At 43.6% G+C, this 26,543-nt stretch overlaps 1 long non-coding RNA gene across 1 annotated transcript; it reads left to right on the plus strand.

Annotated features, from left to right (window-relative positions):
* The first annotated feature begins 19,733 nt into the window (after positions 1-19,733).
* Positions 19,734-25,123, plus strand: LOC135049938 (uncharacterized). Its single transcript, XR_010241514.1, has 2 exons — positions 19,734-20,063; positions 24,654-25,123. It is a non-coding gene; the product is annotated as an uncharacterized LOC135049938 (long non-coding RNA).
* The last annotated feature ends 1,420 nt before the right edge of the window (positions 25,124-26,543 follow it).

Here is a 26,543-nt window from a genome sequence, read left to right on the forward strand (position 1 = left end):
CAGTGAGGACGTACTAGCAAGCCCAGCTGACGTTACCAGGCTGTGGCCGGAGAACGGGGAGAAGGTAAGGCATCAGTTTCCCTTTGCGGGTTAAGGCATGAGACACAGCCGCACTGTTTTCGGGAGGAGACTACTGAACAGTAGCTGACGCGGCTGCCACCTCAGGTGCACCAGCGGTAGGCCTCAGGGATCATAGGTTTCAAGGATTAGTAAGAGGCCGGGATCCCTGGACTTTATGTCAGCAGTGGGAAGTAAGGCGTGCCCCTGGTCGCACCTCCCCCAGTACATGACCAGTTTCCTCTGAGTTTCCTGCCATTAACTGATTTCCCGTTTCCGTCTGAGATGCTAGATATCTAACGGACCGAGTCGCTGCATAGGCGGCTGTGTCACTGGTGCGTCTGTGTTCACTGATATGTTAATTTGGTTGTTTGTGTTCACTATTTGCGTCTGGATCCACTCAGCGTTTGCTAACTTATTGATCGATCATGGAAGCAGGGCTAAGTCTCCCCGTGTCCCGCTCTCCTGAGGCAGTTGATACAGCACTAAGTCTCTACCTACCATTGGGGTACGAGAAGTTGGATAAGTGTCTGATGCATATGAGTCTGGTAAACTGTTCCTGCCATTTCTTTTGCTGTGCGACTGAATACGTTAAAAGTTCTAAATAAGGTAATGCAGTATGTTTTGCCTACATACCTGAAATGTATCTTTAGTTGAATATATGCTCATATTGCTTATTATACTAATGTATAACTTGTGACTGATTGCTACTGCGACTGCTGACCTTTACTATACTCATATTTCTCTCAGTTTTGCTATCTTTGTATATCCAATCCTCAATGCTGGTGCAAGGCAGGGAGGGATTGGATTGTATATAACTTTAGCAAGCTTAAAGTGAATACTGTCCCTAATTGTGTAGTTAACACCATACAGGTGTGTGATTTGTTTACTATGAATAAGAGAGGCAAGGGTGATGAGGATACCTTCTCCACAGTTGCACCGACATTGATATCATGTTTGTCATGCAAAGCAGGGTTAACCTCTCAAAATCTGATACAAAATGGATTATGTGCAAATTGTTATAGTTTTCACCAGAGCCTCCTTAATAATCCAAGGCAGGCACAGGTTCAAGCAGAACCTCCATGGGATTCTTTTGCACAAACATCCAATATAGCTCAGTGGATAATGCCAGCTCCCATACCAGGGATAGGTTACCCAGTTAACCCTTACATGCAACATTCCCCATGGGTCTTAACACATCCAGTCCAGGAATCTGCAGCCTTTCAATGAAAACAGTATGAAAGGCCTGTGGAAAGTAAATCATACAGACATGAAACAACATCTTCACAGTCTATACATGTTTCAGAAGGGGACACTTCGCAGGATGAGGATAATTCCTGGCATTCTTGGTCTGCAAACAGAGATGAGGATGAAGGTCCCAGCTTAGTAGATATACCGGAGCAAATGAATGCTATGAAAGCCATTCTATCCTTAGAGGAGGCAGCAGAGCCTTTGTTAAAATCCAAGGCACCTGTGTTTTAATGTCCCAAAATGGTAAGAACTGCATTTCCGGAGTCAGAACAGCTGACGGAAATCATGCAAGAGGCTTGGGTCACACCCAGTAAGAAGTTTAGAATTCCACAAAAATGAAATTCTCATTATCCTCTTCCGGCTGGGGATTGTTTGAAAAGGGAGGTTGCTCCCAAAGTAGATATGCATGTCATTCAGTTTGTGCATAAATCTACATTAACTCTGCTTTCAACATCATTAAATGATGTAACGGATAGAAAAATAGATGGTTTTCTAAAAAACAGTTTTTTCTTGTCGGGGCAGTTGTTAGGCCGGCCGTGTCTTCAACCTGGATGGAGAAAATAGTGGTGGCCTGGCCTGATCCATTATAAAATTATCAGTCATTGGCATCTAGAGAACAAAAGTCCCATATTGCACATATTAAACAGGCAGCTATTTTTATGGAAGAAGCAGCCCTGGATATGGGTACTATAGCATCTCAAGCATCAGCCTCAGCAATAGCAGCACGCAGAGCTGTCTGGTTACGAATATGGAAGGCTGACTCAGAGTTCAAAAAGATACTAGAGTCTTTGCCTGTTTCTGGAGATATTCTTTTTGGTAAAGAATGAAACAATATTCTGGAGTCAGAAGCAGACTCTGAGAAAATGAAGTTTCCTTCAACCTACAAGTCTAAACCTAGGTTTCCAGCTCTTCGGTCCTTTCAGACCCAAGGAAAAGCGAAAGGGTTATAGCAAGCAGTCCCAATCGGATAAGTCTAGAAAGACTAAAAAGCATTGGGCTACCAGAGGGCCTGCTTGCAAACCAGAAGATAAGCCATCAGCCTGATGGCAGATGGCACGGACCTCCAGCTGGGGAACCCCAGGGGGGGGAGGCCTACTTCTTCTATTTGCACAGACCTGGCAGCAGTCCACCAAAGATGCCTGGGTGCAAGAAGCGGTATCTCATGGTTATGCATTTGCCTTCAAGAAACACCCTCCGCAAAGGTGTAAACGAAGGCCAGGGCTTTACAGGAGGCAGTTCAGAAGTTGCTACAATAAGGAGTGATAGTACCGGTTCCTCTTGCACAGCAGGGACAAGGTTTCTATTCCAACCTGTTCCTAGTATAGAAACCGAATGGGTCATACCGGCCCATTCTCAATCTCAAAGCTTTAAACAAATACATTTGGGTGCCTAGTTTTTATATGGAGACTTTATGTTCCATTATCTTGGCCATGGAGCCGGGGGATTTTATGGTATCCCTAGATATCCAGGATGCTTATCTGCATGTACCTATATCACTGTCCCATCAGTGCTGTCTCAGGTGTGCTATCCTCCGGCAACACTTTCAGTTTCAGGCCCTACCATTTGGACTGGCTACAGCTCCAAAAGTGTTTACCAAAATTATGGTGGTGATGGCGGCTTATCTCCGTTGTCAGGGGATAAGAATTTTCTCATACCTGGACGCCCTGTTAATCCTGGCTCAATCCCAGGAAACTCTCCAGTGCCATCTGTACCTGACAACAGCCTGTTTACAAAGCCACATCTGGCTCATAAATTGGACGAAGTCATCCCTGGTTCTGACACAACGCATGACGCACCAGGGGGTGGTATTGGATTCCAGTCTAAAGATCATTTTTCTACCCCTGAACAAAATATCCACAATACAGACAAGGGTTACTACACAGTTGAAGAGTATCCATTCATGCAGCAATGCGAGTGATGGGATCTATGGTGTCAATATTCGACATGGTGGAATATGCTCAATTCCACTTGAGGCCCTTTCAAAGTCTGATTCTTTCCAGATGGAATGGACTATGTCAGATGATAAAAACTCAGACTATGGTCCTTCCTCAGGAAGTACGGAGGTCGTTAGCTTGGTGGCTACCTACATCACATCTGGACAAAGGGCGACCGCTTTGGATCTTGGAGTGGGAGGTTCTGACAACGGACGCCAGTCTTGAGGACTGGGAAGCTGTGTCAGAAAAGTGCAGCTTCCAGGGGCAGTGGACCAAAGGAAGAAAGTTGCCTGCTGATAAATATATTGGAACTTCAGACCGTATATATGCAATCACTCAGGCTAAGGACCTACTTCAAGGAAAACCGGTTTAGATTCGCTCGGACAATGCAATGGCAGTAACGTACCTCAATCAACAGGGAGAAACTCGCAGCCAAAAGGCAATGAAGGAGGTAAGCCGCGCGTTAAGGTGGGCAGAACTTCATCATCCGGCCTTGTCCGCAATGTTCATTCCGGGAGTCCTAAACAGGGAAGGAGATTTTCTCAGTCGACACACCATTCATGCAAATGAATGGGCTTTACATCCAGAGGTCCTCCAGATTCTGGTAAACAAGTGGGGGCTGCCAGAAATAGACCTCATGGCTTTTCGTAAGAACAACCAATTTCCTGCATACGGGTCAAGGACAAAGGATCACAAAGCAATCTTCATGGATGCTCTGTTAGTGAGATGGGACTTTCATCTTGCCTATGTGTTTCCACCAATCGCCCTGTTGCCCAGGGTGATTTGAAAGGTCAAACAAGGAAAGGGCTCCATGATACTAATAGCTTTGGCATGGCCCAGAAGACATTGGTACACAGATCTGCAGAGGCTGTCAATGGATACTCCGTTTTTACTGTCTCAACGTCCAGATCTACTGACACAGGGTCCTTGTTATCACAGACATCTGGATCGACTGTCTTTGACGGCGTGGCTCTTGAGACCTCTATCTTGAAGTCAAGAGGATTCTCACAACATGTAATTCAAACAATGCTTAGAGCAAGGAAACCATCCTCGGCTCGCATTTATTACCGAGTATGGCATGCTTATATTCAATGGTGCGGTGCCAGGAAGCTTGACCCTTTTAGAGTTTCTAGGGTCCTAGCATTCCTTCAGGTAGGAATGGACAAAGGTCTCCGTGTGGCTTCCTTGAGATTGCAGGTGTCAGCATTGACTGTTTGGTTTCAAAAGAAAATTGGTAATCTACAGGATGTTCACACTTTTTTCCAAGGAATACTTCACATCCAACCTCCTTTTGTTCCTCCTACAGCTCCTTGGGATCTAAATTTAGTCCTAAAGGTGCTTTAAGTTGCCCCATTTGAACCACTGAATCAAGTGGATCTTAAATGGTCGACAGCTAAGATTCTCTTTTTACTGGCTACTGCTTCAGTTAGAAGAGTCTCAGATTTAGGGTCATTGTCATGTCGCCCTCCTTTTCTGATTTTTCATCCAGATAGAGCAGTTCTTAGAACCAAATCTGGTTATCTTCCGAAGGTGGTCTCTAAGTTCCACCTTAATGAAGAAATTGTAGTTACGCTTTCCAAGGGCCGGACCTTTCTTTGGGAGATGCATCTGTAGACGTAGTCCGGGCTTTAAGGATCTACATGAATCGTACCAGTGCCATCAGAAAGACAGACACTCTTTGTTCTCTATGGGTTCCACAAGAGAGGATGGCCTGCTGACAAGTAAACACTGACGAGGTGGCTTCGGATGACTATCTTGGAAGCTTATTCTCAAGCTGATCTCCCTGTTCCAACTAATGTCTCTGCTCATTCTACTCCTAAGGTAGGTCCATCTTGGGCAGCACGCCATGGTGCTTCTGCTGAGCAGATATGTAGGGCAGCCACATGGTCTTCCATCAACACATTCATTAGACGTTATGCCTTTTGATACCTTTGCCTCTCAGGATTTCAGGCATTCGGGCGAAGGATTCTTCTGTCGAATCAGGAGCGTCCCCTCCACTAAATTTGCTTTGGGACATCCCAATGTATATCCTGTGGATACTACTGTGGACCCTGCGGGAGAAATAAAAAGTTATGGTAGACCTACCGCTGATAACTTTTTTTCCCCTAAGTGTACAGTATCCACAGGGATCCCACCCTGACGCACCTGATTTAAGGATCCTTACACTTACTAACCTCTTCCTTGTATGATGCTCCTGCCTTGATCTTTGGAAAATAACTGAATGGCCAGAGCAAGGAGAAGGGGATATAGGAGACTGGCCCATTGCATTCTGGGAGGCCGAAAGATTGGATTCATTGGTGCCATTCCGCTGACGCTACCTCATATCCCTATGTATATCCTGTGGATACTGTGGATTTAGGAGAAAAAGAGTTATCAACGGTAGGTCTACCATAACTTCTTTTTTTAAATATTGTTTCTATTCAAATGTAACATACCACACCATTTTGGCTAGGCCCCCAATTCAGTAAAGAGGAGGGGGTGCCAAAACATACCCTTGCTCCAGGCACATAGCTACACCTCTGCCTCCACCCACAATTGAACACACCTGGGATGTAATTAATCACATGTTATGAGAAACCTTATTTATGCATTCCACATACAGAATATCTGGAACACAGAGGTCCCACTGTCGCAACACAGACCATATAAAACATTCACATTAGAAATATCCAAATAATTCTACCCATATACCAAATAACTAAAAACAAAAATGTGAAGAAGAAAAAATACGCAAGCCATTTAAAATATATTAAGTCACAACAAAAGTCACAGGGGTAAATGTACTAAGACAGGAGTTCTATTTAAGATGGGCTGTTGCCCATAGCAACCAATCAGATTCTACTTCTCATTTATCTAGCACCTTCTAGAGGATAATACCTGGAATCTGGTTGCTATGGGCAACATCCCATCTTAAATAGAACCCCATCTTAGCAAATTTATCCCACAATGTCCATGACCAAAGAATATATACAGGAAAAACCACATAAAAGATTTTAATATATATACATTTCTATATAATATAATATGAATAAAACAGACATCACACTGAGCCACATGGATACTTAACCACGTAGGGGCTTAAATTAGAAACTGGGGCTCCAATGTTTCATATAATATGTCTGAGAATGTATTGTCATCATCTTCACTCTATACATGCAGTACATCAGCATCAAAATGCAAATGTTCTAATATGTTGTGAAATGTTGATGCAAAAACTTGCTACAAGATTGCTACAAAACTTGATTGCTATGAAATTTTGCTACAATTTTTTAGTGCCTTTCATATTTGTACAGTATATGGGGTCCAAAATACAAAGTTGTGTAACCACTTGCATTCGAGAGTATTGTACAGTATATCACAGATAATTTTTCTTCTTGTAACCTTGGCTAGTTCCAACACACTGATTACTATCAGTGGCACCTGGTGGATTTCAAGCCATAAGCTTTTACTCCAAAACCCTCCTGTTCTCTCTTGTCAAGACTATGGGGTATATGTACAAAGTGGTTGCTTTTATCTCTAAATTGAAAGCAGTACTAATAATAAGTGGAAAACATGCTTTGCTTTGCACTTAATATTAATACCACATTACATTTTGAGATCATACCTGCTGAGAAGTAGGGGCGTGCAAACTCTACTTCGTAAATATACCCCAAAGCGGGAAAGGAGAAGATGTTACCACCTCAAATAATACAGTAAATTACTGCAGACTAATTTATCCCCTGGGTCTGACCAGAAAATAAATCCCAGATAAATTGCCTGTTACCAGGTGCTGCAAACCCATAAACACATGGGTTCGGGAACTTATCCCGGATTTTATGTGTTAACATCTGAAAACAGTTAATTTTCCAGGCAAGAAAAAGGGGAACAACTGAATAGCCTTGAGTGTTAAAGCCCGCGGCTACCACCCTTTATCATACCAGTTAACCTAACGGGTCTAATTAAATTCCCCCCTATATTGTGATCCTCCACTAGTAGAATTTACATATACTCTTAACCATGCCTCTAATGGGCCCTACACACTGATAGATCCGCCGTCGAGCTGCACGACGGCGGATACGGCCGACCCGGCGGCGGGGGGGCAGTGGCGGGGGAGTGAAGTTTCTTCACTCTCCCCGTCACCCGGCTCCATAGCAGTGCAGGCAAATATGGACGATCTCATCCATATTGGCCTACATGCACAAGCGACGGGGCACCAGCGATGAACGAGCGCGGGGCCGCGCATCATTCATCGCTGGTGCCTCCACACTGAACGATATGAACGGTATCTCGTTCATTAATGAACGAGATTGTTCATATCTTTCATTATTATCTGCCAGTGTGTAGGGCCCATAACACTACCCCACATGTAAGGTGCAAGTTGTAACAGTCTCAATTACATAGGAAAAGCCAATCAAATAATTAAACAAAGCAGATGCCAAAGAAAGATGATGTATCTCCCTTTCTTTAATTACTTTATTTTGAAATCAAATTTAATGGATGACATACTGTATATGCCCCATCTTCGATCATGCTGTTTGAGAAAGATGAGAGTGCCAAAGCATATGCCCTGATCCCATTAATTACTAGATAAGATTGACAAGTTCAATTTAAAATCCATTTAATAGTGGGCTCTTAGAATCTGCTGCTCACTTATCATGTATGTGGTTTAATAAATGATCTTTCCCAGTAATACCTCTATAAAAAAATAGCTCACTTCTAGTAGTTAATTTTTACTCCTTAGTTATGTGCCAGCTCCGCTCTCCCATGTGCCTCTCTGCAACAATCAGATTTCATGTGAATGATGAGGGACAAACCTGGATCTTGCCATTTACATCAAATAACACATGTAAGTCATATTGTCATGCCCTCATAGAATTCTATTCTATGCACCATAGCAAATAAACCACTGATGAGTCTGGAATTAGAGGAAGCCAAGTCCTCTATGAAATATATGCATTGTGTTTTCTGGCCTTTTCCTCTCCTGTAATTATCTTCTGCTGAATTTCACTCTGATAAGGATTCGGCAAATTGATTGTTGATGCCAACATTTTAGCGTAGGGGTAAGTTTACATTCCAGGTATATATATAACCATATAATGAGTGCACAGTAGAAGTATGTACTGTGCTTAGGAACCATAAGTAAATATAAGTTGTTACAACAAGTTGCTTCTGCCACTTATGGTTGCAGAAGTAAGAGTAAGCCTGTGGTAAATAAGATCTAGTAAGCAGGAAAAATGACCGGCATGCGGCTTCACTGATACCTCAGCACACCAAAACTGCTGTGGCACTTGTCTCTACAGAACACTTCATGGTGTACAGTCCAATACCACTGGTATCCTCTGTAAAGATCTTGTATGTATTGCCACCCAAAGTCCATAGGGCACCAGATTCAAACAAAGCTCTGCCAACATGACTTGCAATGAGTGGCCACAGCCATCCGCAATCAGTCAACTCTGCAGCTGTCTCCCCTGATTAAATCCGGTCACCAAGTCTCTGTGTCCATTTTTTTATACTCCTTCCTGGTGGGGCAACTTGTTAGAAATTAGAGGTGATCTCCTGTGGGCATAAAATGACTCGAATGCTAAGTGTAGGGACATTGACCAACAAAAGAGAACATTTTACCCCCAAGTCCACAGAGATGTACTTATCCAGCTCTGAATAAGACCTCACCATGTAGTGAGAGTGATTCTAGATCAGGCCTGGCCAACCTGTGGCTCTCCAGCTGTTGTAAAACTACAAGTCCCATCATGCTTTGCTACAGTTTCGCTATTAGGGAACGCTAAAACTGTGGCAAGGCATGCTGGGATGTGTAGTTTCAAAACATCTGGAGAGCCACAGGTTGGCCAGGCCTGTTCTAGATCCTTCTTGAACTGATGATGCAGAAATGTGTGACCCCCATAACAAGATTAAGGGGAGCCACAGGGGATACTGTACCCCAGGCCCCCCTCTGTCAGGGGGCCCTTCAGCTGGAGCACACCGACATCACTAGCTCTGTCTGATTTGTGGCAGCAGAACCAAGTAGTTCTCCTGTCTCAGTGTGTGTGCAATACAGTGGCTGCTGCTATTCTTGCGTGTGACAAGATAAATTATAGATTTTAATTTTCCATGTGTATTTTAAGTTGTCTTTGTTTCACTACAAGAAAACTTAGTTGTCTCTCAATTAGGTTGAACTATAAACAGTACTCAGGCATTATTAAACTATTAGTTTAAATCTAATATATACACCATTGGTTTAAATTTAATATACACAACCCATTCCTCCCAACATAGAGGGGACAACATGCTCTCTACCTGGACTTTCCTCTTAATTTATGATTGCAATCACCTGTGTTCAAACACCTTTCTTATCAGTTAAATAGTTCAATACAGGTGACACCAATCATAATACTAAGAAGGAAGTCCAGGTAGAGAGCATTTTGTCCCTCCTGGAATGGGTCATGTCGGGAGGTATGCACAATCCAATACCCCCCCCCCCCCCCTACCCCGGGCCCCCCTGTCTTAAGTGCCCTGGGCCCCCCTAAGGCTTAATCCGGCCCTGGTGACCCCAGTTGACCAGTATCCTAAATAGCATTACGAATATGCTCTGCTAAAGAGAATAATTCTGCTCTTGGGAGAGTAGCCTGTAGTCCATCTGAGAGGTGAACCATTCACTTATCTACTGCCTTCAGCCATTTATCTACTGCCTTAATAAACCATACTGAAGCTATGCTAGGCCTAATAAAGGCCCCAGCATAAAAAAAAAAGAAGAAGAAAAAAAAAAAAGGATTTTCTATCATACAAGCTATACCATCTTTGAGAGGCACAGCATCAGGAATTCAAATGGTTGTGGCACTGGTCAATGTTCATATGGAAGAATGCAAGGTGCAGGAATTTCATAGCGTGCAGCATTCTCAATAAGAAAATTATAATTGCAAAATATCTGTGAGAGACCTGGAACTCATGGTCTAGCTGCCCATGCATGGTTAGTTAGATTTTCCAGATCTGGTGAGTATGGAAAAGAAACAGAATGCTTTTGAATTGGGAAGCATTGGGAAATTCAGTTGCTGAATGACAGGTGTCTGGCAAATCTGCACTTTATTTGACCTGAGGTTTTTCCTCAAACTGAGAGCAAACCTCTATATCAGAATTGGCTGCCAATTAGCCCTCCTGATGTTATAACAGACTCATCCCATGACTAGGTGCTGGCAGACACTTATGCAAGTCCCTAAGCCCACTGCAACTTAAAGAAAAGATAGGGATGTCAGAGAGGTTCTTACTTCTAGCTGTGGCCTGCATTTGTGCACTGGTGCAGCAGCTACTTGCGGTCAGCTGCAATACAAACGAGTGGTCACTGCCTTCGCTGACAGTAACACTCTTCCTCTGAGTTTTCAGCACCATGAGTGCAGGCCTGGCTATGGAGACACTGTTAAGGTACATCCTGCTAATCATCCCAGCCAGCAGTGCTGTGAGGGGTTCTGTATCTCGATAAGCTTATGCCTATTGTGCTGCTGCAACCATTGTATGGAGCACCTTATCTTTTTTTTTTTTTTTTAAGGCAAAAAAGCAGTCCAACAAAACATGCCCCTGCCAGGGCACTTGAACAAAACTGAAGTGCTTCCAGCAAACATGGGATTGTAGGGGAGGGAGCACCAAATGATAAAGCTAGGAGAGACTGTGGCCCTGGAAAAACATTGCTATGGGGGCCCATAATTTCCAGCTGTGTAAGGCTTGTTTTTTAATTGATTTTGTATAAAAGCCAATATTTTGTTTCAGCTGCTGAGTTATGATTAACTATTGTGATTATCATAATAAAATGTCACCAATTATTTTTAAAAAATGTTACACAACATGGCAGAATGCTTTCAACAAAAGAGCTGAAGCAGTAATGATTTGCATAATATACTTTGGTTTACAAATGTGCAGTTTTTGAGTGTATTGTCCCTTTAAGTGTGTAGCGCTGAGCAATTTACACACATCTTCTCGGTAAATCACTGGCTGGACATCACAACTTACTCTCTGGAGATAATATCAGAGCTTTCTCTTCAGCTAACCTGATCTGATTGTTGCTGTAGAGAGACCATTAGGATAAAAATCTGCTTATTTTTGAGCAACTCTATCAAATGACTGTACTTACAAACAGTCAATAGCAATCATTCTAATGGAGATATTACCAGCAGCGGCTGCAGGTTCAGTGTACAATTAAATATTATGCACATTGCCAAGCTTTGTCCCAAGGAAAGACTCCCAGAGCTTTGAAAGCCCATTTGAGATTTGGAACCTTTACCAGGAACTTCTGCCTTTTGCAATTCAGCCATAGTACATTATGTGTTCTTTAATTGTATATTCAAGCAAAGCAAAATGTAAACGCCTCACATGCACATGAGTGAACCAAATGCTGAGTGGGTCTTATAAATCTGCGGGTGTCAAGAGTAGAAAAGAGCAATCCAAACTCTCACTTTTTTCCTCTACTGAAGAAGGATACATGGGGCCAAATGTAATAGAGTGAGAGTTTCAGAAAGTGAGAGACTTGGTAAGGTTTTTCATTTTTTTTTTTAAAGTGGCAATCATTTACACTGCAAAACCAGGTTGATCTTGCAGTGTAAATGATTGCCACTTTAAAAAAAACTGAAACCTTACCAAATCTCTCACTTTTTGAAACTCTCACTATATTACATTTGGCCCATGATTTATTTTCCTAACACCTTTATTATATTCTCATATTTTCTTGCCAAATGGTTATTTTGACCAGGAAATATATGATATTTAACTAATGAAGATATTTATGGTTAGTTTTTTTCTCATGACTTCTTAAGAAAATACACCACACTTCTTTTTTACATCCTAAATAAAGTCTTTTTTTTTTTTTTAATATAAAAGCATCTTAAATTGTCCCAGCGGTCATGTGACTGTTACTTCCAGGGCAGACCTCCAGTGCTACTGACATTCCCCCCTTAATCGCAGCCTAACCCTAACCTCCGCCCACAGCCTAACCACATTCTGACACTGTTGACATTTCACCTGATGACATTCTGAGAATATTAAAATGTTGACGGGCGACATTGTGGTGCCAACATTATGAATGTTACATTGTTATTGTTGACATTTTCACTACATCCCCACAAGGAGCAGCCTCATTAATCTGCTTCTTCCCAGCCAGGTTAGTTACCTATTACACATTCTAGTACCTATCACTCTGGCCACCAAAGTGAAAGTCTACCCATAAAGAGCTCTGCCTGATGTTACCTTTTGCTCTGATTGATTCCAACAAGTAATTTGGTTAAAGGCAGTGGATGTCACTAAGGGGGTGCAGACACCATCAAAGGGGGTGACACCAAAATAGCAGAACTGCTCTGATATTTTTGTGTCACCAAGCTGGCAAGCCCCCAGTGTGACGAAAACGGGGTGTGACCAGGGGCGCCAGAATGTGTTGTGGTTGAGGGGAGCGTAGATAAAAATACATTTTGGCACACCCCACCACGACTACCCGAATAAAGATACAATAACTTAGTGGTATTTCAACAAATGGTCAGTGCTTTCTATTAAAACATCAAAAATTGAAATCTGCAATGGAAATATATACGGTGGCGGAAATAAAGAAGGGCAGTTGATCAGTAGCCAATCCACATAAACTAGCTACTGACCTCAATGCAAAACTTCCAGGGCCCATTGCACTTTTCAAATGCAGGCATGCTTTACCGGGCTCCAACGCTTTTATCAATACTGCCCAAAGCAGGGCCCGACAGGAAATGCTGCTATGCCACGCAGGGGGGCATAAGCTTATTATATGTAATGGCAGGAAGCGCACCCTAATCTGTAGATTTATAAAACAGCCACCGTACTGCCCCTCTTACCAGCTGCTAAAAAAGGATTACAAAACAAAGGGAAGAAAATAGGTAAAGGAGCGAAGCAAACGAAAAGAGGCAGAACTGCCTCACAGCTCACAAAATGAGCACTTAGCCCCTCAAACCTCCACATTGGACAAACTGCAAACCATTATTTAACCCTGAAACGCCTTATTCCCTGCCTAGCAATATAGCACTTCCCAGTTCCCTCCTGCTCAACTTGAGCACTCACTTAACATTACGCTAGACCAGTGGTTCCCAAACGTTTTGAATCACTGTGACCTAGAGCATAATAATTTTTTTCACGGCACCCCAAGACCAAAAGCTTCTTGTTGAAAAATTCTGAACAAAATATTAAATCAAGTAAACTGTGTTTATATGTCATCCTTAGGTTCAATTGTGTGGTGAGGAACAGGAGTTGCTTTTGTTTGTCTGCATATTTTTTTTTTTATTCATCAATGATTTTTATTGAAAACAAGTTTTCTTTTTGCAAGGGGAAGGGGTACAGAAAAGAAAACATGAAGGGGCGGGGAGGTACAGGATGTAAACATGCAAATATCAAAATTGTCAGAAAGTCAAATATAACAATCCAATATAGATACAGTAGAAAAAATACAAAGTCATCTTGGAAAAAGATACAGATAAACACGGGCCAAACATGAAAACATATCAATAAACAGATAATCAATAAAAGACATAGGGCTAGTAAGGTAAGGCCGGTGCATAGGGCAGAAGTATAAGCTGAGTCAGTTAGGGAGAAGGTGAAACACCCCCTCCAGCAGTGACGTAGTCATGCCATGCCCTCCATTTCACCATTGGGGAGGAGGCCGCAGAAGAGTAAGGCAGGAACTCAGTTTCCATAGTAAAATGGAATTGTATTTTGTTGGTGACTAGGGATCGAGGAGGGGGAGAAGCTTGTTTCCAACTTTGGGCCAATGCAGCCCTGGCAGCTATACAAATATGCCCCACCAGGTATCTCTGATGAGGTGGTATCTCAGCAGGAAATATGTGGAGCAGGGCTATGGCCGGAGAGGGGGTGAGGGACAGGTGTAAGACCGTATTAATCAAAGCAAATATCTCGCTCCAGAAATGTCGAAGGGAAGGACAGGACCAGAAAATATGGAAAATATGGCCTATTTCCCCACAGTTACGCCAGCAATATTTGGAACAAGACTGCCAGAATGTATGTAGCCTATCTGGTGTTAAATATAGTCTATTAAGGAGTTTGATATGCATCTCCGTGTGATTCAAGCACTTGGACATTCGGTAAGAAGAAATAAAAATTTGTTCCCATTGGGCTTCAGATAGGGGAAGATCCAAGTCTTGTTCCCATTTCAGCTGCGCATTAGACTTTGTAGTAATAAGCAAGCTGACAAGCGTCCTATACCAAAACGAGATGTTCCCTCTGGAGTCACACAGAGATACACGCGTTAAGACAACCTGGGATAACGGGTTCGGGGGAGCCACCTGTCTAGGCAAACCTTAGTACCAGTGGTGAATTTGAAAATAATGCAATAATTCTCCACTGGGGAGATTATATCGAGACTGGAGTTGAGAAAACGATAGCATAACATTACCATCCAGAAGGTCCCCCAAGACCGTCAAACCACAAACAAACCAGGTAGAGAGATTTAAATTAGAGATAGTAGAATAAGGAAATTGATGTCCAGGCAGGCGAGTCACCAATTTATTCCAGATTTGTAAAGATGTTCTAGTGGCGGGGAGGAGGGCCAATAAGCGGGGTCTAGAGTTTGGGTGTATCTTAAAAAGGTCTTCTAAGGGAAGGTCCAAACTCCCAGTACGTTCAAGAGATACCATCCCACTGCAGGCGCTCCACTCAAACAGTATTTTAGCCGGGCCAGCACACATGCCTCCTGGTAAAGAACCAGGTCGGGCATATCTAGCCCTCCCTTTCTGCGAGGGAGAATAATTTTTGGACCGAGCTAATCGGGGTGGCCGTGCCTTCCAGACATAGCGTAGCATTATAGCATGACACCTATCAAGGTACGTTTTAGGGAAAAGAAAAGGTATGGTTCGGTATAAGTACATGAGTTTAGGTAAGAGAGTCATTTTGAAGACTGCTAGGCGGCCAATCCACGAAATATCATAAGATAACCAGGACTTAGTCAGGTCTAAAAAAACTATTAATGAGTGGAGGTAAGTTAACATCAAAAACAGAGGCCGTAGAAGGTGGGATTTGGATCCCCAAATACTGAATTGAAGCTGAACGCCAGTTATATGGATATTGTGATTGAAGGGTTGACACTATGGGAGCTGGAATATTAATGGGGAGAGCATCTGTCTTTGTCGTATTAATTTTATAAAAAGAAGCTTCACTATACTGTCCCAAGATAGCATGCAAACATAGAAGAGAAGATAGCGGGTCCGTAACAAACAGAAGGACGTCATCCGCAAAGAGGCACAACTTGTGAGTAGTAGTGCCAATAGTCACCCCTGGGAAGCCCCCAGACATCCTAACCTTCTCAGCAAGGGGTTCTATGCCCAACGTAAATATTAAGGGTGATAAAGGGCAACCCTCTCGGGTTCCATTCGTAATAGGGAATGTGTCGGAGAGGAAACCGTTACTAAATACCCGTGCAGAGGGGGGAGCTGTATAAAGATAAAACCGAAGAAAGAATATGGCCACTAAAACCAAACTTGTCTAGAACCGAGGACATGTATTGCCAGTTCAGTCTATCAAACGCCTTCTTGGCATCTAAAGAGAGCAGGAGAAGGCCAGTGTTAGAGGGAACAATATCAATCAAGTCAAAAACTCTACAGGTATTGTCAGAAGCCTGTCTACCAGGCACAAACCCAACTTGGTCGTAGGCAATGAGAGATGGCAGAAAGACATTTAGACGAAAAGCGACAAGTTTGGCAAAAATGTTAATATCGCCGTTCAATAGTGCAATGGGCCTATAATTTTGGCAATGCGCTGGGTTTTTACCTGGCTTGGGTATAGTGATAATTTGAGCCTCCAGCATTTCTGTAGGGAAAGCACCAAGAGAGGAGACTGAATTATACAAGGAGGTCAGGGTGGGCGATAATTGGTCACAGAGAGAAACGTAAAATTCATTAATGAAGCCATCTGGACCGGGGGCTTTATTATGTGGGAGTGATTTCATTACGTGAACTACCTCAGAGGAGGTCCACGGGGCATTTAATGTCTCGAATTGTTCCGCAGAAAGGGAGGGGAGTTTGACCTGGGCTAGGAAGGATCGTATAGAATCAGGAGTGGGTTGAAAAGTAAGGGGATCAGAAGAAAGATTGTACAGCTTGGTATAATATCTAGCGAATTGATTTGCTATGTCATATGGATTGGACACTTTACCACCCTGAGGAGAGATCAGATGTCTAATCCTATTACGAGCCTGGAGAGCATGGAGCTTGCGAGCCAGGATTTTCCCTGGTCTATTACCAGTCAGGTAAAATTTCTGTCTCCACCTATTTAAAGCAAACTGGGTCCGTCTCATAAGGATTTTCTGAAGTTGGCCTCGGATATCCTTTAATTCCCTACGTAGGGCCCTAGAGGGGTGGAGCTTATTCCTATCTTCAACCTCCTTAAGTTTAGATTCCAAGTCTTGTTGTTGTTGGATTGCTTGTAGTTTGAGTCTAGCACCGGCTTGGATCGCAGTGCCTTGCACAACTGCCTTAAGGGCACACCAGAAAGTCGTGATAGAATTATCTGAGGGAGAATTAGTTTCCATATAGAGGGAGATGCAATCATCAATCGCTTTTTTAGATATAGGGTCCGATAGCAGGTGGGCAGATAGGCGCCACGGCCGAGGGGGGGTAAATTGGTGGCAAATATTCCAAGATCACAGGAGAGGAGCATGATATGACCAGGAAATAGGCAGAACATCCACCTGGGCTGAGTGCTGCAAAGTCCACTTATCGCAAAGAATAAGATCTATGCGAGAGTAGGAATTGTGCACTGGAGAGAAATATGTATAATCTCTCGAAGTTGGGTTCTGAACTCTCCACAAGTCATACAGGTCATAATCTGCCAGCAAATTACGGAAGGCTAGTGACGGGCCAGCTGGAGTAGCAGACATCTGGGAAGGAGACCGAGGAGATCTATCTAATTTAGGATCAAGCACTAAATTATAGTCGCCCAACATAAGCGGCACCCTGACGAACCCTCGCAATAATCGAGCAAACTTTTCTAAGGAACGGGACTTGGTTAGAATTGGGAACGTAGAGAGACACAATCGTAACCATCTTATCCTCCAATTTTCCAACTAGAATTAGGAAACGACCATTCTTGTCAGCTATCTGGGACAGCGGTTCAAACGAAAACAGAGCTTCGAAAAAGAACAGCCACTCCATTTTGCTTGAAGGGGCCATTTGCAAAAAAGCCAACTGGGTATCTCCGGTCTTGCAGAGCCGGGGGACCTGCTGACGAAAAATGTGTTTCTTGCAAAGCAACTATGTCAGCTCTGTGTTTATGAAAGGTGGACAAGGCAAGCCTGCGTTTATTGGGGGAGTTCAACCCTTTAACATTCAATGAATATATTCGTACCATTTAAAATATAGAAAAAGCCAAAACAGCTGACATCCCAAATGGGGGAGGGGGGAGGACAAACTAGGGAAAAAAGAGGAAAGGACAGGCAGGAAAAACCAAAAGGGCCCAGTATGTTGGGACCACATTGCTACTGCAGGGGAAAGGTTTGCAGTAGAAAAAGTATGGGGAGGTGGCGGTAGCATCACCACCCGGGTACAAAAGGCACATGTATATCTGGAGCAATGAGCAATAACATATAGCCAAACTACAAGTACCAATAAGGGTACCAAAAAGCACACCAACAAATAATTTAAGTGACTTGTGCGATACCCTCATGTGTACAGTAATAAGAAAAAGAAGGATAAAAGATATAGAATCAGAGGAAAATGCAGGTACACATAGTAATATAAACAGCAAATGAAGGAACCAAAAGCATACACATATATAACAGATAAACTCACGTATCCGGTATGCATTATAGGGGGGACGTAGTCCCCAACCAAACATGGACATCAACCAGGAACTACATTAATTGGAACATAGAGTACTCAGTCAGGTCACAGACCACTCACGGGTAAGTGGCAGGCGAGGTTTCAATGTAGAGGGCACTTTGACCGAAATATCCCAGTCATTAAGCAGCTTAACCCCAGCGTCCAGAGTGGCAACTACGTAGGAAGAATTCTCATGGGAAATCACCAATTTCACTGGGAAGCCCCATCTGTATCTAATGTCATGAGAATATAGTGCCTACATGATAGGAGCCAGAGCTCTACGTTTAGAGATGGTCAGTGCCGAGAAGTCAGGAAATATTTGTAGGCCTTCAAGCGAATCCGAATCAGACGCAGATCTAGCAGCTTGCATTATCCGTTCCTTGGTCGTGAAGAAGTGAACACGGAGGAGGGTATCCCAAGTGTAGGAGGCGGAAACCGACCACGGTTTCGGAAGCCGGTGAATGCGATCGATGAGAAGATCCCTGTCGTCCGCCCCAGGGAGCAGTTTGCGGAAGAGGGACATAGCATAGGCCAGAAGTTCCGAATTGGCCACCGAGTCTGGGATACCCCGGATTTTAATATTATTTCTAAGCGACCTGTCCTCTCCTCTATATCCGCCATTTTGTCTTTATACGACTTCATCTCAGCTTGTTGTCGGTCATGGACCGAAATAAGGTCATTATGAGAGGACACCAGTTCCTTTATTTTACGTTCAAGATGGTCTGTACGATCACCCAAAGCAGTTAACTCCACTTTAACTTCACGGATAGCCAGGGAGAGGTCTTGAGTGAGCTCAGATTTAAAAGCCGCAAGGACTTGACACAGAGTCTTGACAGTGAGAGGATCCATAGAATTAGAGTCCACCCCATGGACCGATAAGGAATGGCCAGAGCTCTCCTTAGTACGGTCAGGTTGGCTCGAGGGGATGGAGCTCCCGGCAGGAGACGAGGACATACGCACCCCTTTTTAATTAGAGAAGGCCACCGGGGGCGGGAGTGCGTCCTTAATTTTTTTAGGGGGCATCGTTAGAGGGCTGCAGTAGAAGGAGTAGACGAGTGAATTGGAATGGCCAATGCGTCATCGTCCCTGGAGGCAGAGTAGTATGCAGGTTCCAAACAGAAGCTAATACGTATGCATGAGAACCCCGGGTGGAGGCGTAGAGAGGACAGAGCACATCCCATCCCTATCCAAACATTATTACATGCAGGAGATCTTTGCAGGGTCGGGGAGAAATGGCAAATATGAGAGAGGCACAACAAATCCCAGCAAGGGGGTACTCACAGATCCAGAATAGGGGATTCCAGCAGAAATCAGCAGCACTACCATGTAATGTAATATACACCCCAAGGGAGATGCAGTAGCAAAAGCTGGAGGAGAGCCCCAGGCAGATAACACTGATCCTGGTCCAGCTCAGGGTTCAGTTTCAGCCTCAGAAGGGGACAGAGCTGCAGAGCTGCACAGACTGCAAAATCCAAAATGGCCACCGGCTGTGAATGTCTCCTTCCCAGATGGAGACAGAGGTGGATCCCAGGCACACAGGAGTGAAAGCACAAGGGCCCACGGGTCCTCGGCCTCTGGGAGCGCCCAGAGACCCTCCAGGAGCCTGCAGGGAGAGGAAGGAGCCGTCCAGCGAAGCCACGTCTCGTTTTTCCTGGTCCCGGAAGTCCGACCCGGGTAGGTGTGACACCCCAACAGAGTTACCACGGACATTTAACTTATTTCTGCGCCCTTTTTCCCCCTCTACAAAATGCAGCCTGGCTAAATGCTTTGAGACTTCAGCAAGGAAAGGGTTAAGAACATTTTCTATGCTATAGCTGTCATGCGCTTGGACAGTTAACAGCCGTGTGCCGAGTCTGTTGGCAGTTGGGCGGCGGCCATCTTAGGAGGATGGGCAGAGTGGAACAGGACCTAGGAGCAGAAGGTGCTGAGCTGATTTGGTGGTGTACATGGTGACCAAAGGAGACTCCTTACCTGATCTTCAATAAATCAGAGTCCAGCAGCTGACAATGAGAGTGTCTATGGAGTGGTGAGCTGATTACGTCAGGCCTTAGGCAAAATAGCCACTTCTAGTGAGATCCAGGAGCCCCATTGCAGATTATACATTCTCACACTCCATAGTAGCAGTCTCAGTAATTGCTGAATGATCTAATTGACTGTCACAAACTCCCTGCTGAAATACCCTGGTATACAAGAGATCACAGTTTTATACAGTAAATTAGCCAGTTTCTATAGTACCAACACCCTTTGAGACTGATAAGAGCCATCAAATAGCAGTAAGCACCTCTGCGCAGAAGCAGACAGTCACGTGCTGCAGTTTTCTCAGCACGCAGCCAGAACTTTGTCGCGCAGTAAGGAACAATACTGTCTTAGTTACACAGACAGCTTAAAGGATTCAGGACTCAATATCACAGGGGCCTGCAGCTGATGTACTGCTCTCAGTCAGACAGTGTAAATGTAACAATTGAGTACAGTAACCTTTTTGGAATCCAGGTCAGTAACCCTGTTTCACCAACTATTCATTGCAAGCCCTTTCAGAGATAAAGAGACTGCTCATAACAGGGACAGAGACACCTTAGCTGCCTACATTGCGTTTAAGGATGAGTCAGGATCAAGTGGCACAGTTGTAAACCTAGTTATTGCCTGACACAGCCATGTGGATATCGCAGAGAGCCTCCTTTAAGAAAATAGCACCTACAGTACAATCAGTTAATATTACATCCAGACTAGCAAAATAGACTCACAGTTGCCTAGAAATAGTGTGCTGCACCATATTAGAAGTTACAAAACTGCCCGGTTGGACAGAACCAGCTACACTTCATTTGTTGTAATCCATCCATTGCTACCTTCATCCAAGACTTGTATTAACTATTCTCAGGATATAACTTTCCTAGAAAGGTGCACTATACTCAATGTAGCTAGCTACAAAACTAAAGGTTTTTACGGGGCCCCAATTATAAGAGTATTTTCAGGTGATTGCTTAAAACTTTATATTAGTGTGTAAGGATTGTCAAATGTGGATATTGTTTCTTGTGCTTTATTGTTCTTTGCATGAAAATGGTATGTGACAAGCAAACGCATTGAGGTTAATCTAAATTGCCATGATATGAGATAATCTCAAATTTCTACAGCTGAGAAAAATTTATAGCAGTGTTTCAGTAGAATAAAAAATTCATATAGAGAAATTGTGTAATTAATGTCTGTGTGCCATATATCCTGAACTATATTGTGAGTAAGACCTAGAGCTGGAGCCGCATCCACTTCAGTGTTCCTCTGGCCCTGTCTACAGGTCATTTAGAGAAGTCTACATTTGTCCCCAGCGCAGATTACATCTTGTGAACTTATTTTCCAATTGATTTGCAAATGTATATACCACAATGTCTTGGTCTTCAAAAGGTTCCATGTTACAAGTGGGACTGATCACCTACATTTACATCAAGTTTTAAAAATATAATTTCATTTTGGGACCAGAATGCATACCTCCCTTCATGGGACAGTTCTGTTTTTTTGGGACTGTCCTGATGTCCCACCCGTGGGCAGCAGTGTACCGCGGTGGGGGGGACAGTTGGTAGGCTCTTGAATATATACGCTGTGCGCATGTGCACACAGCGTCTGACAGAGGTACTGGGGGCATGCCAGCAGCTCACTGAGCGCAGGACATGCCCCCCATAGTGCTGACAACGGGGGCCGTGGCTCGTGATCGCGGCATTGCTGCGAGGCCACACCCTTTCTACGAAGCTATGCCAATTGTCTGTAGCCACGTACCCTTTTCATCGGTGGGCGCGGCTTCACCGTGCATGGAGTCCCTCTTCCAGCTCTTGTAAAGTTAGTTGGGAGGTATGAGAATGTACCATGCATCACAAACTGCTTGCGATACACCCTGGCCCAGATTTATCAAGCCTTGGAGAGTGATATTTTGCATGGTGATAAAGTACCAGCCAATCAGCTTCTAACTGCCATGTTACAGGATGTGTTTGAAAACTGACAGGAGCTAGTCTGTTGGTACTTTATCACCATGCTATTTCTCCAAAGCTTGATAAATCTGGACCCCTTCCACTTATCACTTGCTTAGCAAAGTTTATTAACACAAGGGTGGTCATTCTGAGTTGTTCGCTCGTTCCTGATTTTCACTATGCTGCGATTTGATGCTAAATGCGCATGGTACGCAGAGCGCATGCGCTAAGTTATTTAACACAAAACTTAGTAGATTTGCTGGTGTCCATGCGACGCTTTTCAGTCGCACTGCTGATCGGTGAATGATTGACAGGAAAGGGGCGTTTCTGGGTGGTAACTGAGCGTTTTCCGGGAGTGTGCTAAAAAACGCAGGCGTGTCAGGGAAAAACGCGGGAGTGTCTGGAGAAACGGGGGAGTGGCTGGCCGAACGCAGGGTGTATTTGTGACGTCAAACCAGGAACTAAACGGACTGAGCTGATCGCAATCTAGGAGTAGGTCTGGAGCTACTCAGAAACTGCAAAGAATTATTTAGTAGCAGTTCTGCTAATCTTTTGTTCGCAATTCTGCTAAGCTAAGATACACGCCCAGAGGGTGGCGGCCTAGCGTTTGCAATGCTGCTAAAAGCAGCTAGCGAGCGAACAACTCGGAATGAGGGCCAATAAGTATAATTGCTTTGTAATTCATAAATTACATTTTCTGACCTTTTCGGTGAATAATAACCTGCCCCAGATGTGTGATTATATAATGTCCAATGATTCTAAACCTCTCTTTCAGAGAATTAGTACATTAGAATGTGTTGGTAATAATACATGAGCCTTTGTGTGAATGAACACAATATTGTGTTTGTGTTAGGGGTTGAACCTTCTTGGCTGCAGGAGAGGAGAGAGCTCACCAATCCAACATGCTGAATAAGGGACTGAGCATCACCAGGCTTGGCTTTGTGCTGACTACAGATGTATGCAGACCACGTTTACTATCATTCCCCGTCGTGAAGGGATTCCCTATAGGCAATTGAATTTTCTAGCATGAGAGTGGAAGGTGGCAGCGGCTCATTGCATTGTACAGTAACACTGCACTGAACGAAAAAATAATAAAAAGGCGCTTGAGTGGGTGTCAGGAAACCGTGCTCTGAATATAAGACACATACACATAAGACCCACCTTATATTCATAGACCCTTTTCTTCCAACTCTATACTGTACACTAGCTATAGCTGCATTATTTTTTACTGGTATAGAATAATCATGCAGAATTGACAGATCTCAATTATTAGCATTAATATTAATTTATATAGCACCAACATAGTCTGTTGGTTTTTACAATCGGTAACGCATAAATATATCACTTATTTAATGAACATATAAAATATTTGCACTGTATTTATAATGTAATTTCTGATCAGAGCTGGGTTTCCGTGAAGAGCGGTGCCAACTATAAGTAAATTTACTGGTAATAAAAATGACGTTACATTTTCAACTGCTTGTAAGAAAAAAAATGAAGGTCGACTTCACAGTTAATATTTATCAAGCAGATAGCAATTAGGGAAAGCTGATCAAATCCATGCCCCCATCATAATCATTATCTCACAAGTGTAAGTAGCTATAAATTAGTGACATTTGTATAATATTACAGCTTAGTGCAAAGGAATCACCACAGCAAGGACAGGACAGTTTTTTAGAACAGGAGTCGGCAGAGGTTTTCTATTTGTTAGCGGACAGGGCAGTCTTATAGGCCCTGGGCAAAGCAATACACTGGTGCCCCTATGATCGGACACCCACTGCTCCCTCTCCCCATTAAATAAAATCGACACTAGATCGGACGCCCAAATGCTAATCCCCAATTAATAAAACATACGTCCCAACATTGAGTCCTGGCAAAGAGGGACTGCTGTGTGCAGGGCAAATACCAGAAGGGCCGATGGGCAGGTGGGCCGCTCCTGTCACAGAGAGAGCTGGGAAGGATATGGGGGCATGCCACAAGTCCCCGCCCCTCTGACTAAAGGCATGCCCCCGTCGGTAGTGTCTGCGCACATGTAACAGGGGTGCCGAAGGTGCACGCGTGCACGCACATGCCAGGGCCAATTTCGGCCCCCAGTCTGTCCCTGGCTGTGTGGGATAAAAAGTGGACATGGCCTCGGCAAAAGTGGGTATGACTTTGTGGAAATGCCGCGATCACCATCCATGCCTCCCATTTTCAGCACTGTGGAGGCATGCCCAGCGCTCTGTGAGCTGCTGACTATGCCCCCTATCCCTCTCTCCCAGTGAATAGACGCTGTGCGGGCTGCAGGCTCTCCTTGGCTCCCGTGACTCACCAAACTCTCACCAATGACCCAATGCTAGCGTGAACATTCTGTATATTAACAAGTGCCTCCTGTCTCCCCAGTGGGATTGCAGCCCAGCCTGTTTAGAGAAACTCCCACTTCTAACAATGAAATGCGGGTCATGGCCATCAGAGCTGGATGGCCATGAGGAAAGGAGGTGGAGCAAAAAGGGAGGAGTAATGGTAATGGTCCTGCAACCATAGGTACAACTTAAAACCTCCACAAGGTGGCACACTAGCCAAGGCTTGTCAACAGCAACGTCTGGATTAGGGGGTCTACTGTTCAAACTTAATTGTTGCCACATCAGTTTCTCATTTGGTGATTTACAGTCTCTCTCTCTCAGTAGATGCCACACCGCAAACATAGAGAACAGTGTCCAGCAGTTAACAGAATACCAAACAAAGCTATTGTGTATACAACAGTTCCGAGCTGACAACCATGCACCACAAAGTCTACATACTTCTCCAGGAGAAGGCCACGGTACAGATGACATAAGTGGTGAGAAGGACAGCTACTGCCAGCAGAAAAGGCTTTTAAGATGTAAGACAAGGGCTGCTTATATACTGACACATGGAAATGCTTCTATGTCATGTCATTTATTTATTATCCTCTCAATGTATAGCTTTTCTTGGTTTCAATACAGCCAATTCAGTAGTTATAATCAGATGGTGAGAATCCAAGCACACATACTGTATAAACCCACGCATATGCCTATGCATGCTGATATAAATGACACATTGTGCAGCACCCCTAAAGAACTTTAGCTGCTTTGGTTATATAGTTATTCAGCAACTTAATAAATACCCAATAAGCAAACTTTTATTTTTTTTAATAACGCACTTATACAATAGCAAGATAAACATATAATGCACTTCCAAACAGGATAGTCATGAAAAACAAATGAAATATGTTCCTGTTCTGTGCTGGGTAAATGGATGATGCTTGGATGGAGGAAGGAGAACCAAGTGCCATTTCCCACCCATGTATTATTCATCAACACATCAGTCTGCTGTATCAATTATTCATTAGGCCAAAGCACTGGCTGCTTCGCTCTTTCCCTTTCATGCACAACATGGGAAGTACTGTCACTTGCATTGTTTGCCAGTCTACCACCATGGACAGCTTCAGATTTCCTGCAGTTCCAGTTGTAGCTTCATTCCTTTGATCCGATGTTATCTTATTTCACATTTCATTTTCTTATTACTGATGGACAATGCTCTGCAGATATGTTTAAACGTGAACAAGTAATGGTTACCACCCACTACCATCTCAATTGTTTGTATTTTGCACAGTATCTATCTATCTATCTATCTATCTATCTATCTATCTATCTATCTATCTATCTATCTATCTATCTATCTAATACCTATCAAAGCTTGGAGAGAGATAAAATTGTGAGAGAAAAAGTACCAGGCAATCAGCTTCTTTCTTACATTTTACAGGCTGTATTTGAAAAATGACAGGAGCGGATTGGTTGGTACTTTATCTCTCATGATTTTATCTCTACAAGCTTTGATAAATACTCCCGCTTAAAAGTTTTATTATACTAATTAGTGCATTTTCTTAAAACCTCAAAGGAGGTTACTGAGGTTGGACAGCAGTCAGCAGTGACTGCAGCAAATCACTATAAAATGAGTGGAGAGAGATCTTTTCTAGTTCAGAAGCCCCCTCGATCTTTCCTCCTTAGGGCCCCTCTGACATCTGGACTTGGAGCCCAGCGGCAAATGTCTCTGTTGTCTCTGGGAGTTATGCCACTCTATCTATCTATCTATCTATCTATCTATCTATCTATCTATCTATCTATCTATCTATCTATCTGTCTGTCTGTCTGTCTGTCTGTCTGTCTGTCTGTCTGTCTGTCTGTCTGTCTATCTACCTACCTATCTGTTTTACAAAGAAATGTGGCGAGAGGCAGCACTCAAACTGACTAAAATAATCATCGCTGTTCAGGGTCTAGAAAATATATCGCATAGACACTCTTACTCAATCCATTTGGATAAAGGGCCTAATTCACAGATGTACTTAAACCTGATGGCTTAAGTACATCTCTGACCAGAGCTGGCCCTAATCTATATGGTACCCTAGGCAAGATTTTGCCTGTTGCCCCCTAACACCGCTGCTAGTTCCGCCTTTGACCCTGCACCCCTTTCCCATCACCATCACCCCTCAGTCATAGCAGTCCTCATTTTGGTGCTCCTACCCCCTATATTTTAAATAGGAACAGTGCGCACATTCG

Source organism: Pseudophryne corroboree, chromosome 2, assembly GCF_028390025.1.
Source record: "Pseudophryne corroboree isolate aPseCor3 chromosome 2, aPseCor3.hap2, whole genome shotgun sequence".
Taxonomy (NCBI): domain Eukaryota; kingdom Metazoa; phylum Chordata; class Amphibia; order Anura; family Myobatrachidae; genus Pseudophryne; species Pseudophryne corroboree.